Source organism: Arvicanthis niloticus, chromosome 19 (assembly GCF_011762505.2).
Source record: "Arvicanthis niloticus isolate mArvNil1 chromosome 19, mArvNil1.pat.X, whole genome shotgun sequence".
Taxonomy (NCBI): domain Eukaryota; kingdom Metazoa; phylum Chordata; class Mammalia; order Rodentia; family Muridae; genus Arvicanthis; species Arvicanthis niloticus.
The window spans coordinates 48,687,496-48,703,990 of NC_047676.1; positions in this window are offsets into that span (position 1 = coordinate 48,687,496).

The following is a 16,495-nucleotide window of genomic DNA, read 5'->3' on the forward strand; positions in this document are numbered from 1 at the left end:
GTTCATTGAGCTGACAGAACATGAACCAGTCACCTAAAAATCATTTACCACAATCAGAAAACGATGTGTTACCATTTGAAAGTGTTACTAAAAGAGTTAAAAAAGTTTAAACCTTCTATAGATGGAGTCAAGAGTGCAGATCAGCTTGTTCTGCGCTCTGGGTCCTAAGAAACTAGCTATCCACAAGACAAAATAAATAAGATAAGAGTTCAGAGCTGGGAGTTCAGGACAGCGTGACCAAGGAACTAAAAACTGACCATAAGATAGATTGAATAGGGTTTGAGCTGAGAGTTCAAGTTAGCATGCCTGTGCACCCTGGATACTAGCAGAGTTTGAGTTGTGCACTCTGGATACCAGGAGAGTTTGAGTTGGGAGTTCTCAGCGTGCCTGTACATCCTGGATACCAGGAACTTGGCTGATAGGCTCTTAGAGAATAGCCTGTTCCTTGTACCCTGTCACAGACTGAATAATGGGCTGGGACATTACTAGTGTAAGGCCCCCAAGAAGGGAGGACCTCACCCAAGCCTCGGGAATTCGAGGCCACCCAGTGACTCACAAGACACTGAACTTGATGCAATCACCAAGAGGTATATTTCGATCAACACGTTGAGGTCAAGACCCATGACCCACACCGGGGCAGTGGGGTTTGACCCCGGGGCTTTGGAGACAGAGAGAATTTAAAGCCAAAAACCACAACTGGGGGGGGGGAACCACAACCCAGGGGGAGTGAAGGAGGGTTATTGGAGAGTACCTGTGGAAAGTTCCAGCCCATTATTCAGTTTGTGACAGAGTCCAAGGAACAGTCATGGAGAACATTTTGTATAGGCTATTCTTTAAGAGCTTATTCATAATCAACCATCTATCTTGTGGTCAGCCAAGTTCCGGAAACACAGAGCTCACAACCAAGCTGACCTGCACTCTTGGTTCTGCTCTGCCTGCTAGGAGTTTTTGAAAATTTTTAACCCTTTCACTAGGAAAGTGGACCTACCTTATATTCGGCACACTGCCTTCAAAATGCCCCCCTTTGGTGGACCCTGACTGCTGGTGTTTCTACCCTGAGCATTCCCCTCTCTTTGACTGTGGAGTGGCTGTAATGATTCCCTTCTCAAAAACAGATGATGTTAAAGTGATGGATGTCACTTCTGAGATTAGAATATGAAAAGGCCATTACAGTCCTCTGTTTCCCTGTCTTCCTGCCACCCTTTGTCTCTGTCTCTGCCTTTCTACCCCCACTCCCACATAACCTTTGTTATGTGGAAATTTCTCCATAGGAGAGCAAATTTCCTGTGTTTCAAGAGACCAAAGGCAAAGGATTAATATCTGTAACCAATGAAAGACACCAGGAACTATGTGAGTGCAGCCTTGAGAAGGTCACAATCCTGACCAAGACCTTGATCACAGCCTTTAGAAACACTTCCAAGCCAGAGGTGCCCAACTAGGGTACTCTCACACAAAGAAACTCTGAGATATTGTTGCTGTAAGCTCAGTGTTGGGATAACTTGTTATGTGCTAATAGGTAATTCCTTACTATTAAAGTATGAATAATAAAGTTGGCTAGTGTTTTTGATAATTTCCTAACTTACTAAAGTAAATACTGTTATTAAGAAGTAACACCTGAGTCTAAGGAAGAAACAAAACCAAATATCTAAAATATGTGTACCTAAGTTTAATAACTAAGAACGATATATTTCTGCTCCATCTATAAGAAATTGTATTTTATTATGGTTTTCAAGAATAGCAATTATTACAGACAAAGCACACTGGAACTGGATCTTGCTTTGCCTGTGGGGAGAAACTCAGTGTTCACTCCAAAGCTTGAGAAAGACAGATCCAGAGCGAGAAACAATAGTGACAGACCAACAGTCAGAAAATTGCCGATATTCTTTACAATTTAGCTAGACTATAGCATTTATGAACTTTTCTTAGTATTTCACTCCTTTTTATATAAAATTGAGTAAAATTACCTGAATTGGGCACACACTGGTTGCAAATCTTCCAAACTTATTTTTTAGTTAATGTAGTGGTTTGTTTGGCCCAGGGAGTGGCCATATTTGGATGTGTGGCCTTATTGAAGTAGGTGTGGCCTCATTGGAGGAAGTGTGTCACTATGGAGGTGAGCTTTAAGACTCTTATCCTAGCTGCCTGAAACCTTCTGTTTGCCTTCAGAACAAGATGTAGAACTCTCAGCTCCTCCTGCACTATACCTGCCTGGCTGCTGCCATGCTCCCACCTTGATGATAGTGGACTGAACATCTGAACCTGTAAGCCAGCCCCAATTAAATGTTGTCCTTTTTTAGAGTTGCCTTGGTCATGGTGTCTCTTCACAGAAATAAAACCCTAAGACAGTAATTACATACAAGTGAACTTGGTTGATTGATCGATGGTCTTGTCTTTGTTTTAAGGCTGCTCCTGGGTTTCCCCAGATTCTATATGGTCTGAGGTTCAGTCATTCACATCACTAAATGACCTCTTCAACTTCACCTTTTGGTACACTGTTGTGAATTTTTCTTCACCTTGTCTTGGCTACAAAGTATGCCGACACATTGTCAGGGCTTGTTAAGTGTCGATCCATTTGATTCTGTGATGGAAAAAAATGAAAAGACTGGAAACCAAGGATAGCCTGCCAGGTGGCAATCACCATTTGCAGAAATTTCTCTCCAGTCCTTAGTGTGTGAACTGTGAGGGCTGAACCATGAATCTGAGGCTCTCTCCCCACAGTGCCTGTGAGGACTTAGCCTGTCCCCTACCTGTTCTGAAGAACATGTGTAAATAATGAGCTTTATTTAACTAACTACCTTTGGTAATTCTCTCCATGGTTCATGGTACAAGCTCCTCTCCTTCCTGAGTACTGATAATTTCTCATTAGGGTTGCCTCACATAAAAATTATGTTTACGAGTGTTTTAGGGTTTTACGGCTGTGAACAGACACCATGACCAAGACAAGTCTTATAAAGGACAACATTTACTTGGGCTGGCTTACAGGTTCAGAGGTTTAGTCCATTATCATCAAGGTGGGAGCAGAGTAGCATCTAGGCAGGCATGATTCAGACAGAGCTGAGAGTTCCACATCTTCATCTGAAGGCTGCTAGTGGAAGACTGACTTCTGGGCGGCTAGGATGAGGGTTTAAGCCCCCACACACATTGACACACCTAATCCAACAAGGCCACACCTCCTAATAGTGCCACTCCCTGAACCAAGCATATACAAACCACCACAGAGAGAAAGTTAATTTGTTCTTAAGAAAAGAATGGTGTTCTTAGCAACCAAAAGACCAATTTTTTAAAAGACCAATAAAAGCAATAGATGAGAGAATTTCTATATGAAGTCTACAGGTTAAATTTGCAACAGTGGGATCTTGCACAGCATCCACTATTGCTGTAGCTGACATCTTACAGAAAGTATGACTTTGTGTTCAAATGTGTTCAGATGATTTGTGAAATTATTCCTTTGTCCTATTCATTGAATTCCTTTCCATTTCTGCATGCACTAATCTGTCCGCTGCAGCCACCATGCAAGAAAAATAGATTTCCCTTTGCCTAAGGTATTCCCCTAACTCCAGGCACTTGCACTTTTTTTCAAAGTTCATCTTACACAGAACCAAATGAAACCTTGTTCAAAGAGTCCCTCAGACTACAGTTCACATCAGTAGTCTCAGCCAATTAATCAGAACACAGAAGCAAATATCACGGTAAAGGCTAATTCCATGCATCGACTTCAGCTGTGCTGTGGTAAAACATTATTCTAGTAGTAATCACACTCCTGAGACTTTCCACATGCACATTAATAAGCTTGCATGTATTCTCTCTTGAGAATTTCAAGTCAACATTAGTGTGGTGTTTCTGTGAATCAGCAGATTTTAAGTGAAATAAATTAACCTCCATAATGTTGGTCATCTTCACATGATAGCTGAAAGCCTAAACAGAAGACACCTCTCTCCTCAATGAAGAGAGACCCCTTTAGTATCCCTGAGCTTCAAGCCTGCCAGCCTATTCCAGGGGTTTTGACTTTTCCAAGCTTCCACAGTTACATAAACCAAGTTCTTTTTTTAAATTAAAAAATATTTTTGAGAATTTTATGCATGAGTGTTGTATTTATATCCTTTCCAAACCCTTCCTTTCTTCTTTCTAACTTTTCACATGTTGCCCTGACTCCCTGTCAAATCCATGACCTCTTTGTCTTTAATTATTGTCACTACACACACACACACACACACACACACATACACACACACATCCTACTGAGTTGCTCTTGTATGTGACTGTTGGATTGGGTAACCTATCAAGAAACTTGTCCCAAGAAAAGACTGATCCTCCCTCTCAGCAGCCACTAATTACCTGCATCTCCCCATCTATAGGCAGGCCATGTGAGATTTCCCTGATGTGAAATGCTACCAGGTTAACTGGTATTGTCACTGTGTTTAGGTGACCACAGTTTTGAGTCATGGGTGTAGCTTCCTTACCATATACAGAAGATACTGTCTTACAGCAGACATCCTGACCCTCTGTCTCTTACAACCTCTATGCTCTCTTTTCTTTGATATCCCCTGAGCCTAGGTATAGGAGTTGGGTTGTATACATAGCAATTAGAGTTGGACACTCCATAGCTGGTTGTTCTCTGCATTTTAACCAGATGTAGATTTCTGTAATGTTCTCTGTCTGCTGAAAAAAAAAATAACAAGAATGAGAACTGCAATAGTTTGTGGGTATAAGTATGAAATGGTGTTAGAAACGATACTCGTTTAAATGGCAGTAGTAGACTCTACCCCAGGGTCCATGATCTTAGCAGCTACAGGGAGTTGGGTAGTTTTACAGTACTGGGCACAAATTCTCTCCTATTGAATGGCCTGAAGTCCAATTAAACAGCTATTGTTTGCCTTCACAGTGATAAAAGCACCACTATCTCACCCTTGAGGACATCTTGCTGGCCTGGTTCTTGTTTTGGTTTGTAGGCCTTAAAACTGGGTATGACTATTGATTTTTTTTTCTCTTGGCAGCTTGTATAGCATCTTCAGGAACTATGAGAACTAGTTCTCGGGGAAGCAGCTTCCAGGTTACTTCTAGCTCAATTTCTTCTTTCTTTCTTTTGGAATTCTGTGTTAGCCCCATGATTGCATTTTGGGAGGAGATAACATGCTTTGTTTTATAGGTTCATATCTGGAAAATAGCTTTTCCTTAGCACGAATCATACCTTTGGTTTCACCCACACCTGAGTTCAATGATATTTAGATGATGTGTGAGATTTTGTTAAGGCTGAAATGCCATTTTGGGGATAGGCTAGTGCAATTTGCAAGTAAAAGTAGCAATTTTTGTGCTGGCAGAGATCAGGGTACTATATATAAGCTAAATATTCTTATGTTAAAGCTTTAAATTCCTTGTATGTGGCATGTGACTGAATACTTTTTTTAAAGAGGGAATTAGATTCAATGAAGTCAAGGGGGTAAAACTTAATCTAACACGACTGCTGTCTTTATAAGGATAAGAGATTGAGGGATAAGGAAATGTGGAAAAAAGGCACAAGTGTCTTAGTTAGGGATTTACTGCTGTGAACAGACACCATGACCAAGGCAAGTCTTATAAAGGACAACATTTAATTGGGGCTGGCTTGTAGGTTCAGAGGTTCAGTCCATTATCATCAAGGTGGGAGCATGGCAGCATCCAGGCAGACATGGTACTGAAGAAGCTGAAAGGTCTACACCTTCATCCAAAGGAAATGAGGAACAGACTGTTTCCAGGCAGCTAGGAGAAGGGCCTTAAAGCCCACCCTCACAATGACACACTTCCTCCAGCAAGGCCACACCACCTCCTAATAGTGTCACTCTCTGGGCCAAGCATATTCAAACCATCACAAGGAAAGAAGATATCTACAAGATGGGTCAAAATGAAATAGATACAGCTGGTACCTTAATCCTGAGCTTCTCCATGAACAGAGAGAAAATAATTTCAGTTATTTAAGCCACTCACTCCACAGTATTTTTGTGGCAGTCTCAATAAACTAAGACAGTGAGCTTTAGAGAAATCCAGGCCTTAGTATCTGCTGGCTTCAACCACTGGAAGGGCTGCTAGAGAGAGTGTGATTGCCACTTGAAAGCTGACCTGTATCCGGAAGATCTATTAGTCAGAGTCTTGCAATCTCTGGGATGAGAACTCTTCTCCTAGCTAGATGCCAAGTTCTTTCTTTAAAAAATAAGCAAAACAGTTTACCAACTAGCTGTCACACATGTAAGGAATGAAGCAGAGACAGTAAGGAGAAAATATAAGATAACACTGCTTTTGCCAGACATTGGACCACTTCGCTCATGCTATGATTCATGTTAATAAAGATTGCAGTGGATCTGCATTGAGCCAACTCAGTCAATGTAAAAAACATTTTGACAATTCATTTTTCCTGTACAATCCCAGCTTGTTATGAGCCACCAGACATGTTTTGCATTAGATTTGGAACACTGAAGCAGAGTAGCAACCATCTTTTGTCGTCTGTGTTCTTGATTATGGGGCAAGGCATGAAGCACTGTTGTAGCTTACATCCGTATCATCCATTATTCAGCTTCTCATCTTAATACACTGGGAGCAGCTGGCCCTGTTTCATACTCAACATGGGATCTCTGATGTCACCTTCTTCAAACCTTGATTCAGATATATATTTAGCTCTCTGTCTACAGGGTCTGTGTTAGACTTTGTTCTTCACAGAAACGGAATCAATAGTATAGATGAATAGATAAGTGGATAGATAGATAGATAGATAGATAGATAGATAAGAGGTAGACAGAGAGACAAATACTGGAGCATGTAATTTAATTATAAAGCTAAATCTCATACTCTGATAACTGTAAGCTAGAGACCTAGGAACATGTGCTGCCCTTCCAGTGTATGGCTGAACACTTGAGAACCAGGAGATTCAATGGTCTGAGTTCTAGTCTGTGGTAGGAGAGTCAGATATTCCAAGTCAAGCAATCAGGCTGAGAACCAATTCTTCCTTCTTCCCTCTTCCTGTTTTATTCAAACCATCAGTGAACTGGATAACACAACACCCTAGAAGAGTGTCTTATTCAAGCTACTTATTCAAATATTACCATCACTGAGAAACACTCTCACAGGTATAATAAAAAAAAATAATGTTTAACCAGATATCTGGGATTCTCATTATCTATTCAAGTTTATGTGTAAAGTTAACCACTGGATACAGCTCAGTAGTAGAGTGTAATCCTAGCATGTACAAGACCCTAGGCTTAACCCTTAACACTTCTCTCCTTCAAACAGAAAATTAGCTAATCTTATCACGAAAGCTGGAAACAACATCAGTGAGTGGCATACACAGGCTCTAGTCTGATCCCAAGTGTTCTACGAATTCTCTACAGTTCCATTTTGTCCTGCCTCTACCACTTCACGTCCAGATAATGGCCTTCCCTGCTGAATTCAGGCTGCATGTCCAGAGAAAGGAGCTCACCTCCTATAAGCTGTCGAGCCAGATCCCACAACTGTGAAAGCCCTGATCCTTTCAGCAGCCCCCTTTAAAAAGAATAATCTAGCGGCCCTGCTTTCTGTCAACACTCTAATCGATACACTGATGTTCGTAGAGACAGGGCTAGCTTAATTTATAATCAACCTGCAATTTGTCAGGAATTGCTACACAAGAATGACTAGAGATCATTAAATCGAGGAACCAGAAATCCATAGAGTGTGTTTCGTTGCTCCTGCTCTGGCACCGACAGAGCTACTGCTAATCAGTCTGTGTCTTTTTTCCTATTGAACAAGAAATACCTCAGAATTTTTCTAATTATAGTGTCCTAGATAATGTTCAAATTTTTATCATGTTTAGCATCTTAGTTGAAATCTGTCTCTGGTAGTAAACACAACAAATTCACATACTTACATTTTATTTTTAAAGCCCTCAAATTCTAGTGTCAGAATCAAAGATCCTTGTGGCAATCATCATAATTAATTTCCTCCACAATAATGAGCTTTTAAAACCAATTAGAGCAAAATATAAAAAGAAAAGGAATAACTTTTTTAACATACCTTGGTTCTTATAGACCATGGCATACCCCTCCCAAAGGCACCTAACCACCGACCCTGTGAATACTATCTTATTTTGTAAGAGACACATTTGGATATATAACTGAATTAAGAAACAGGAGATGGGGAAAGCAGCTGGATTTTTCATACCAGTCCTAGATCTAGTGGCATTATCTATTAAAAGAAAGACGGAAGGGGACTTGAGATAGACAGAAAAGAAAAGAAACAACAAACAGAGACGCCAGTGTGACCATGCTGTTTTATCTCTTATTCATCCCCTGGGGTAAGGAGACATTCCTCTAGGATGACAGAGGTGTCGAACACACAGTACCTAACACTGAACAGAAGAGATCAACTGCAGGTTAGGTGTCATGTAAATTCCCAGCCTGGGAAAGAAAATATGTGACATTCAAGGTCACATAGGGATGGCACTTGGTAACAAAATGAACAAACAGAAACTGGGGAGCACATTGGACTATGAAGAGGATTAGTGAACCACACAATGGTTCCAGCGAAACGATGTGATTGGCTCCCTGTGCCTGGGACTTTCTACAGATCTGTCTGGAGAACATCACTGCTGAGGCAGATTAGAGAGGAATTGCAGTTCAACCACAGGAGGCTCTTTTGCTTTTGTCTAATCGATGTCAAGGCAGCATGTGAAATTGAGACTCGTTTCTAGGCATTGTATCGTATCTATTGCTCCCCAGACCTGCAGAGGCAAAAGAACAAAGTCCCCTTTACAGCTTCCAGTGTGTGGCCCTGTTGAAGCCGAATCTGTGGAGCTCTAGCCTGCGTATTATTCTAATAGAATAACTTTCTCTTGTGTTTTAATACTTGTTACAACAACTGCAGGAAACTCTCTATTGCTGCCTCAAAACCAAAGCAGCTATGACATTCCTTGTTGTGAAATCCAGCCCGACTTGTGCGAAGATGATATACTTATGGTATTGTGGAAAAAGGCGGAGCCACTGTCTCTTAAGAAAACAAAGCAAACAAAATCCAGAGGCTTACCTGTGTCTATTCCTAAAATTATAGGAATAACTATTTCTATCTCATTAGCTACAATTAATCTGTACCACTAAAAAGTCCAAAGTGTATAAACTTGAGACTATTCCATAAAAAATCCTATGCTTTTGCCTTTTAAGGTGTATATTCCAATTGTTTTAATATATTCAAAACTTATCAAGTTTAAATAAGTTCTAATTGTTTAGTGTGTGTGTGTGTGTGTGTGTGTGCCTGTGTGCACACACGTGAACATGTGCATGTTACTGCATGTATGTATGTGGAGGTCAGAGAGCAATTTGTGTGCACCATTCTCTTCTCTTACAGGATCCTAGGGATCAAACTCGAGTTGGTAGTCTTGGCGGCAAGTGCCTGTCCCTACTGAGACATCTCTCCGGCCCATCACTTATCACTGCTTTTGTTTTGTTTCTATTTTTATAAATGAATATTTTCGATGGTATAAAATTTGAGTTATTGATTTTTTTAAAGTCTCTTTGTAGGTGGAGATAGAAGACCCCTCAAGACTTATTTTTTTTATTTTTACTTATGCATATGTGTTTGTGCATATGGATACACACATGTATGGTTTTCTGTGGAGTCCAGGAAAGGGCATCAGGGTCCCTTGAGCTAGTTACAGGTGGATGTGAGCCATGGATCTGGGTCCTGGAAACTGAACTTCAGTTCTCAGATAGAGCAGCAAGCATGCTAACAGCTGAGCCACTTTTTCAGCCCCTAGAAGACCATTAGAAATTTCATTTAAATCAAGTATTTATAAGAGATGAGTTGTTTTCATAGCATTTTAACAGCTTGATGTTTTTATTATGCTGTGCCCAAGATTTCATAACTTATTTCATGTTTATGTGCATGGTTTCTCATTACAGTGCACTTCCTACAACTATTTAGTGATTCAGTTTATTAAATCAGGAATTAAAATGTGGCAGTCTCTTATTTACAATATGTATGTGTGCCACCAACCCAACTCATTATAAAAGTTACCCCCCCCCCCTTGTGTCTGTCTGTCTCCATCTCTGTCTCTCACTCCCTATGTCCCCCCTTCTCCTTCAGACAGAGTCTCATGGAAGTCAAGGCTGCCCTCAAAAATTGCTTTGACTCTTATGACGTTGAAATTTTGATTAATCATCCAGCCTTTGCCTCTGACATGCTGAAATCATAGCATGCACCATCATGCCCAGAGAGTGCAGTGCTGGATATTGATCCTACAATCTCAGGTACCCTAGGCAAACACTCTACCAACTGAGCTACTTCCCCGGCCTCATGCTCTTTATAGTTTCCTATTTGTGAGGTGTTTTTTTTGTTGTTGTTGTTTTTGTTTCGTTTGAATCTTAAGTTCTTTGAGAATTTATTTCATTAGACTAATATCTGTAAAAATTGAAACCTGAATACAAAATAGTTTTAATTATTGCATATTTGATATGGAGTATTTAATTATTAAATATTTCTCCCATTCTTATGCATTTTTACACTTCAGTTATGAAGAATGTTCAAATTAGAAAGTTTCAAATTAGTAATTTTGTGAATTACTCTCAAGCTAATGACTGCTATTGCCTTTTTACTATTGTATTTTTTTATTTGCAGTATGAAAGGGAAATTTTTCATGTTTTCATACATACATATAGACCTTCCCAACTAACTTTATGAATAGTATTTACCTGTTTTTATAATTGTAAAAATTATTTTTAGCAACTTTATTGAAAAGTGGTGTACCCTCCATGCAATTTTACCTGATTAAAATAAAAATTCAATTTTTGTTTGCATTAGGTTTTAAACTCATGCTTAATTCCTATTGTTGTGCCAGGAAGTGTCTGTGAACCTCAAAATACCACCAAGCAGCTGACTCTGATGTAATCACATTAGGGTCTCTTTATTACAAACTTGAGTTTGGGCTTACCCACCGCCGGCTCACAGGACGGTTTGGAGAAGCAGCCCCAAAATCTTATCCAGACAAAGTTTTATAAAAAATGGAAGCAGGTAAGGGGGTGTCCACTCTGGCAAATATTTAAATGAATGACTATTGTAAGCCAACAGGTTGGTGTTCTGAGGCAAGACCATATACAATCACAAATGGTCTGAAAGTACATCTGAAACAATCAGACTAATCTTTGATTAACTGTTCCTAGCTAGTAGCTAGAGAATAACTCTGGCCAAGGACAAGCTGTGGGGTCCTACCTGGGACCTGGGTTTAGCTGCCAGTCAAGTTCTCAGGCTTTGTTTTTCCTCTGTTAAGACGGAGACCAGTTCCAAGATGGAGTAGGTTTGGTCTCTCACTATATAGTAACCCCATTAAATATGGCCATTTCAATGATTAGTGCATGGATAATCAGGACTCATATCATGGGAACATAAACACCTATAGTTTAGAGTCTACAAACACGCTACCTACAGGATGACATGGCATTTAGTGAACACACAGACGTCTGCAGCTCATCAAAAGTTGAAGTTCACCCAGGATCTTAGTGGTTCTCAACCTGTGGGTTGTAACCCCTTTGAAGGTCACACATTCTGCACATCATATATTTACATTCTAATTCATAACAGGAGCAAAATTACAGTTATGAAGTAGTAGCAAAAACAATTTTATGGCTGAGGGTCACCACAACATGAGGAACTGTTTTAAAGCATTGCAGCATTAGGAAGGCTGAGAACCATTGGGCTATAGGCAGAACTTAACCTTAACTTCAAGAAAAGGTCCAGGCTGAAGACAGGAAAAGTGACAGTTCAGCACAGTGACTTTAGATATATAGACTCCATCACTTAGTCCACAGCATCAGATGCCAAGGACCCAGATAACACATGCACTTGTGTTTACATACATATACATGTGCACACCCAGTTAGAAAAATTAGAAGGTTCTTTTCTGGAAAAAGCTGAATTACACAGAAACAAAGGCTGCCCCAAATTACATTTGAAGACTTTCTAATAGAAATCTGATAAGTCATCTACTGCACAGAGATTCAGTTCAGAACTTTGTACTTCACATTTCTGTTTGAATACAATCAAGTATTGTCAGACATTTAAGAACAGCTCTAATGTAAAATAGAGAAGCTAAAACACACAAAACTTAGGAGGAATAGCATAGCTAATAACATGCAAAAAGGAACAAAAAACCTTCAAAGAGAGTAGACTATTACAGAGAAAAAAAATCACATTAGATGATTTGCACTGTTGGTGGCCATAACTGGTTATAAGTACAAGTTATTGTCAACTACAGTGTAATTATACATCACAACTACTATAAAGTAAAGGTAAACTACATAAGAAACAACAATATTGGGATGGAAAGGGTGAAGAAAGCTTGTAAGAGATAAATCATCTGCATCATAAGCAAGGCCACTGGCAGCACCTCAAGCCAATAAGTCAGTAACACATACGCGTGCAGATGCCCACAGCCCAGTGACATTTCCGTCAGTGATGGATTACAACAGTAATCCCCGGAGACACAATGGAGCTGGAGAATCTACCACCTAGCATTGCTATAGCTGTCATAATGTAACAGTGCAAGACATCGCCCACATGCTCGTGGTGATGCTGGCATACGTGGGTGTCCTGTTGTATAAAAGCATGGTATTCAGCCATGCGTAGCTGCTGATTCTTGGTGGGGATCGTAAATGGGTGTGTGACTGGCTCGCATATTTACTGTACTATATTTTCTATCATTGTTTTAGATATAAGCACTTTCAGTTATTAAAACAAGCATTTACTGCAAAATGGTATGCAGGGGTGTGCTGGTAGCAGCCTCACATACTTTTGCTTACTGTGTCTCAATCATATAATTTCCTCTAGTGATGCATTTAATCTCACACTGACCTAAATAAAGCCCCAAAGCAAAGTACGAACTGCCAATGTTGCCAGTAAGGCCAAGGCAAGTGATTGATCAAGAAACAAAAGTTAAAGTCTACCAAACTGGATAATAAGAAATGCTCTCCCAGGCATGCCTGTCCCATCACTAGCTACTTCCTCTAAATATTAGAGCTAAATAATTGAATCTATTTTTTTTTTTCAAAAAAGAGGATCACGATGTACCTATGTCAGATGTGGGGAGCTAGTCCTTTCAATTGGAGGACAGGCAGAGTGCCCCTCTCAGTGTTGTGGAGATCGATGACAACCAGAGTAAAAAGCGGGATTGTGTTAGGATAGGTGTGAGAACCAGAGAGGAGATGGGTTGAAAGGCTGCTGCTTTTCACTGACTTCTAACGCTGTTTGAATTTTTAATTAGCCATTCGTGTTACTTTGATAAGGAATAGGAATTAATTTAAAGAAGTAAACTCTGGAAATAGGATTTTAGCTAGCATCCCTTGGCTCGTTTCCAAAATTACGTTCAGTTTCAAAGGGAGGTAGCAGGGCTGGGAGAACAATCTTACACAAGTTTTAAGTAAACCAGTTACATCCTGAGATGGAAACAGAGCAACTTCTGAGAAAATAAACTTTGAAGTTTAAAAACAAAACCAGAAAACATTCCCACTACAAGGAGGAAAGGATGGTGGGTTATGACAGCCATTTTCTCAGCCTGTGTGCAGGGATAAACTCTAGGCTGCGGGGACAGTGGAGGAGCTCCTGATGCCTCTCAGAGGCATGGCTCCACCTCGCTCTAATTCCCCACTCCATTCCAGTTTGCTTTCCTCCCTTCCCACCTTCAAGTGTTTGCCCCTCCTTCCCTTCTTCCCTCCTTTCCTCTCTCCCTCCCTCTCTCCCCTTTTCCTTCCTTCTTTCCATCCTTTCTTCTGTACTGAATTTATTAATTTGTGTGTGTGTGTGTGTGTGTGTTAGGGATGAGTTGCTTATGTGTGCCACGGTGCATGTGTAGAAGTCAGACGCCAACTCTGGGGAATCAGTTCTCTCCTTCCACCAAGCGGGTCCCAGGGCTTAGACTCAGGGTGCCAGGCTTGGAGACAGGCATCTGTACCCTGAGCCACCTCTTGGACTCCAAAAGACTTCTTTTGTTGACTGTAAGTCATTGCATTGCATAACTAGGCGATGAGTGGAATCAGCATTTAGAAATTCTCTGTGTAACCAGCAAACATAATTAAAGAGACAGAAGACAAAAAGACTACTTAGCTTTCTCCCATGGTTGGGTCTGGTCTAAGTATAGATAAAATCTACTAGAAAAGAAGATTCCAGTGAGCAGGCATGTCTTCCCATGTGCTGGGGCTGGGGAATGTTATCAGGTCACTTTCTTGAAGGAACACATGGATCCGCCCACCCTGTTGGTCTTCTCAGGCCAGCCCACCAAATGTGCTCTTAATTGGGTGGGTGGGGGCACATTTTCTATCCATTCTTTTAAGTGGGAATAAAGCTTTAGATAGTTACCTTTAGTTCTGGAAAGTGGCTTTTTGGACTTTCTGTATCATGTTCTTGCATCTATGACTTAGCCCTTAGTCTACCTTGCAGAAACAAAGTCCCTCAGGCGTAAGTTTCATCATTTAATTAGGTTCTGTACATCTTTAACAAAACACCTGGCCACATTAATTTATAAGTTTTAGGCTTTTGGAATGAAAAAAAAAAATGTTTTCCGTGGTGTTGGACAGAACTGAGTAATTTTCACAGGAGAATGAGAATAAAGAAGACATGTGCCAGGCAGTGGTGGCGCATGCCTTTAATCCCAGCACTTGGGAGGCAGAGGCAGGCAGATTTCTGAGTTCGAGGTCAGCCTGGTCTACAGAGTGAGTTCCAGGACATCCAGGGCTACTCAGAGAAACCTTGCCTTGAAAAACAAACAAACAAACAAACAAAAAAGACATGCTATTTTATGTGAAACAAAGTTTCTAATATTTACAATAACTTTATCTGATTCTCTTTCACTATCCCTCTCCCCTTCCTTTCCATCTCCCACTCCTCCTTCCCATCACCTGCTCCCCCATCTCTGCTTTAGGGTTTATAATATCAGTAGAGTCACCTTCTTCCCTCTCTTATTCCACAACAACTGAGGTCAGCATGCTGTCAGTCCTGTTGCTGCAGTCCTTAGAGCTCCCTGTACTGAGCATGCACTTCCATGTAGTGGCCAGTCAGCTTGTAATTGGTTGAACAACCAGGCCTCTGCCTTGTTCCTTGTAGGCCTCTTGTACTTGGTTTCGGAGTAGATAGCTACAGGGGAAAAAAAAAAAAAAACCCAACTATGATAACTTCAGTAATCAAGGAGGTGGCTGTTGCTAAGCAACAATGGAAACCAGGTGCCTTGTGCTTGGGTTTGGCAGTGTGCTACAAATAAAAAAGACCTGCCAGTTATTCCTTGTCCTCAGGGTATCAGTTCAACATGCAGACGCAGGGTGGATCCTATGTGAAGATCCAGCACCGGCATCTGGCTTCTCCTACCTCCAGGCCCAATTTGCAGCTCGCCACTCCTTTCTTTGATGCTTTATTCTGACAATGGCGTGCTTATACCTGAGCAACTTATTCCCAGGAGCATTCTCCTCCACCTACTGACACAATTTCCTTCCTAGGTCTCGGCTTCTTATTTGGGCAATTAGATGTTCTGCTTTACTCTCCTTAGGGATCCTAACCTTCCACCACAGACAAATATCTTGGTATTGTACCGCCTGCTGTTTCTTTCACTGGTACCAGAAGTCCAGGATATTTGATAGTCTCCCTGGTCCAGATGAATAGTACCATCTCCTGGCTTCTTCCTGAGTTCCGGCCTAAACTTTTGTTCCGACTGCCTAAGGGACCTACCCCAGGGTCCATCCCTCAGTCTCCTTCTCACCCCTCCCACCCCCGCTATGCTCTTCCTGCATATGCCATATGTCCATAGTTGTGAGTCTCTGAAGAGTCCTGGAGTATATGTAAGTCCTATCATAATCCTCAACTCTGATACGTTTTTTATTCATTCTGTGCTTTGTTGTCCTTGTTTGGTCCTTTGTTCTGGCCAGAAATCCTCCTCCAGTGCTTTAGCATAGCTCAAAACAGGGTCCAGAATACATGTGAATAATCAGAAGGCTTCTAATTTATAATTGGGCTTTGCTCCTTCAGAGAATCTGAAATGGAGCTAAAGAGAAAGCTCAGTGGTGACGCATGATTGCTGTGCTCTTCCGGGAGGTCCTGATTTCAGTTCCCAGCATCCATGTCAGTGCTCGTGGCTGCCTGAACTTTGGCTTCAGGAGATCCAACACACTCTCCTAGCCTCTTTGGGTATACACTCACGGACACACTCATACACACATACGCACATGTGGACTTCAAAAAAAAATAAACCTTTAAGAAAAATCTATCCCTTTTCATTTTATCACAATAGTTTAAAACTGTTTCCAATATTTTACTTAATAAAATAACACTAAATAAAAATAATACATATATTTTTGAAAGGGAATAAAACTATCATTAGTCCCAGTTGGCAGTATAACTATTTAAAATGATTAAAAGAAAATCTATTGAAATATATTAATTAATATGCATTTGCAAGGGCAGCCAATTACAAATATAGAGAAACTTAGTTAAGTTGCTAAGTGAAGTCTATTCTAAAGGCAATAAT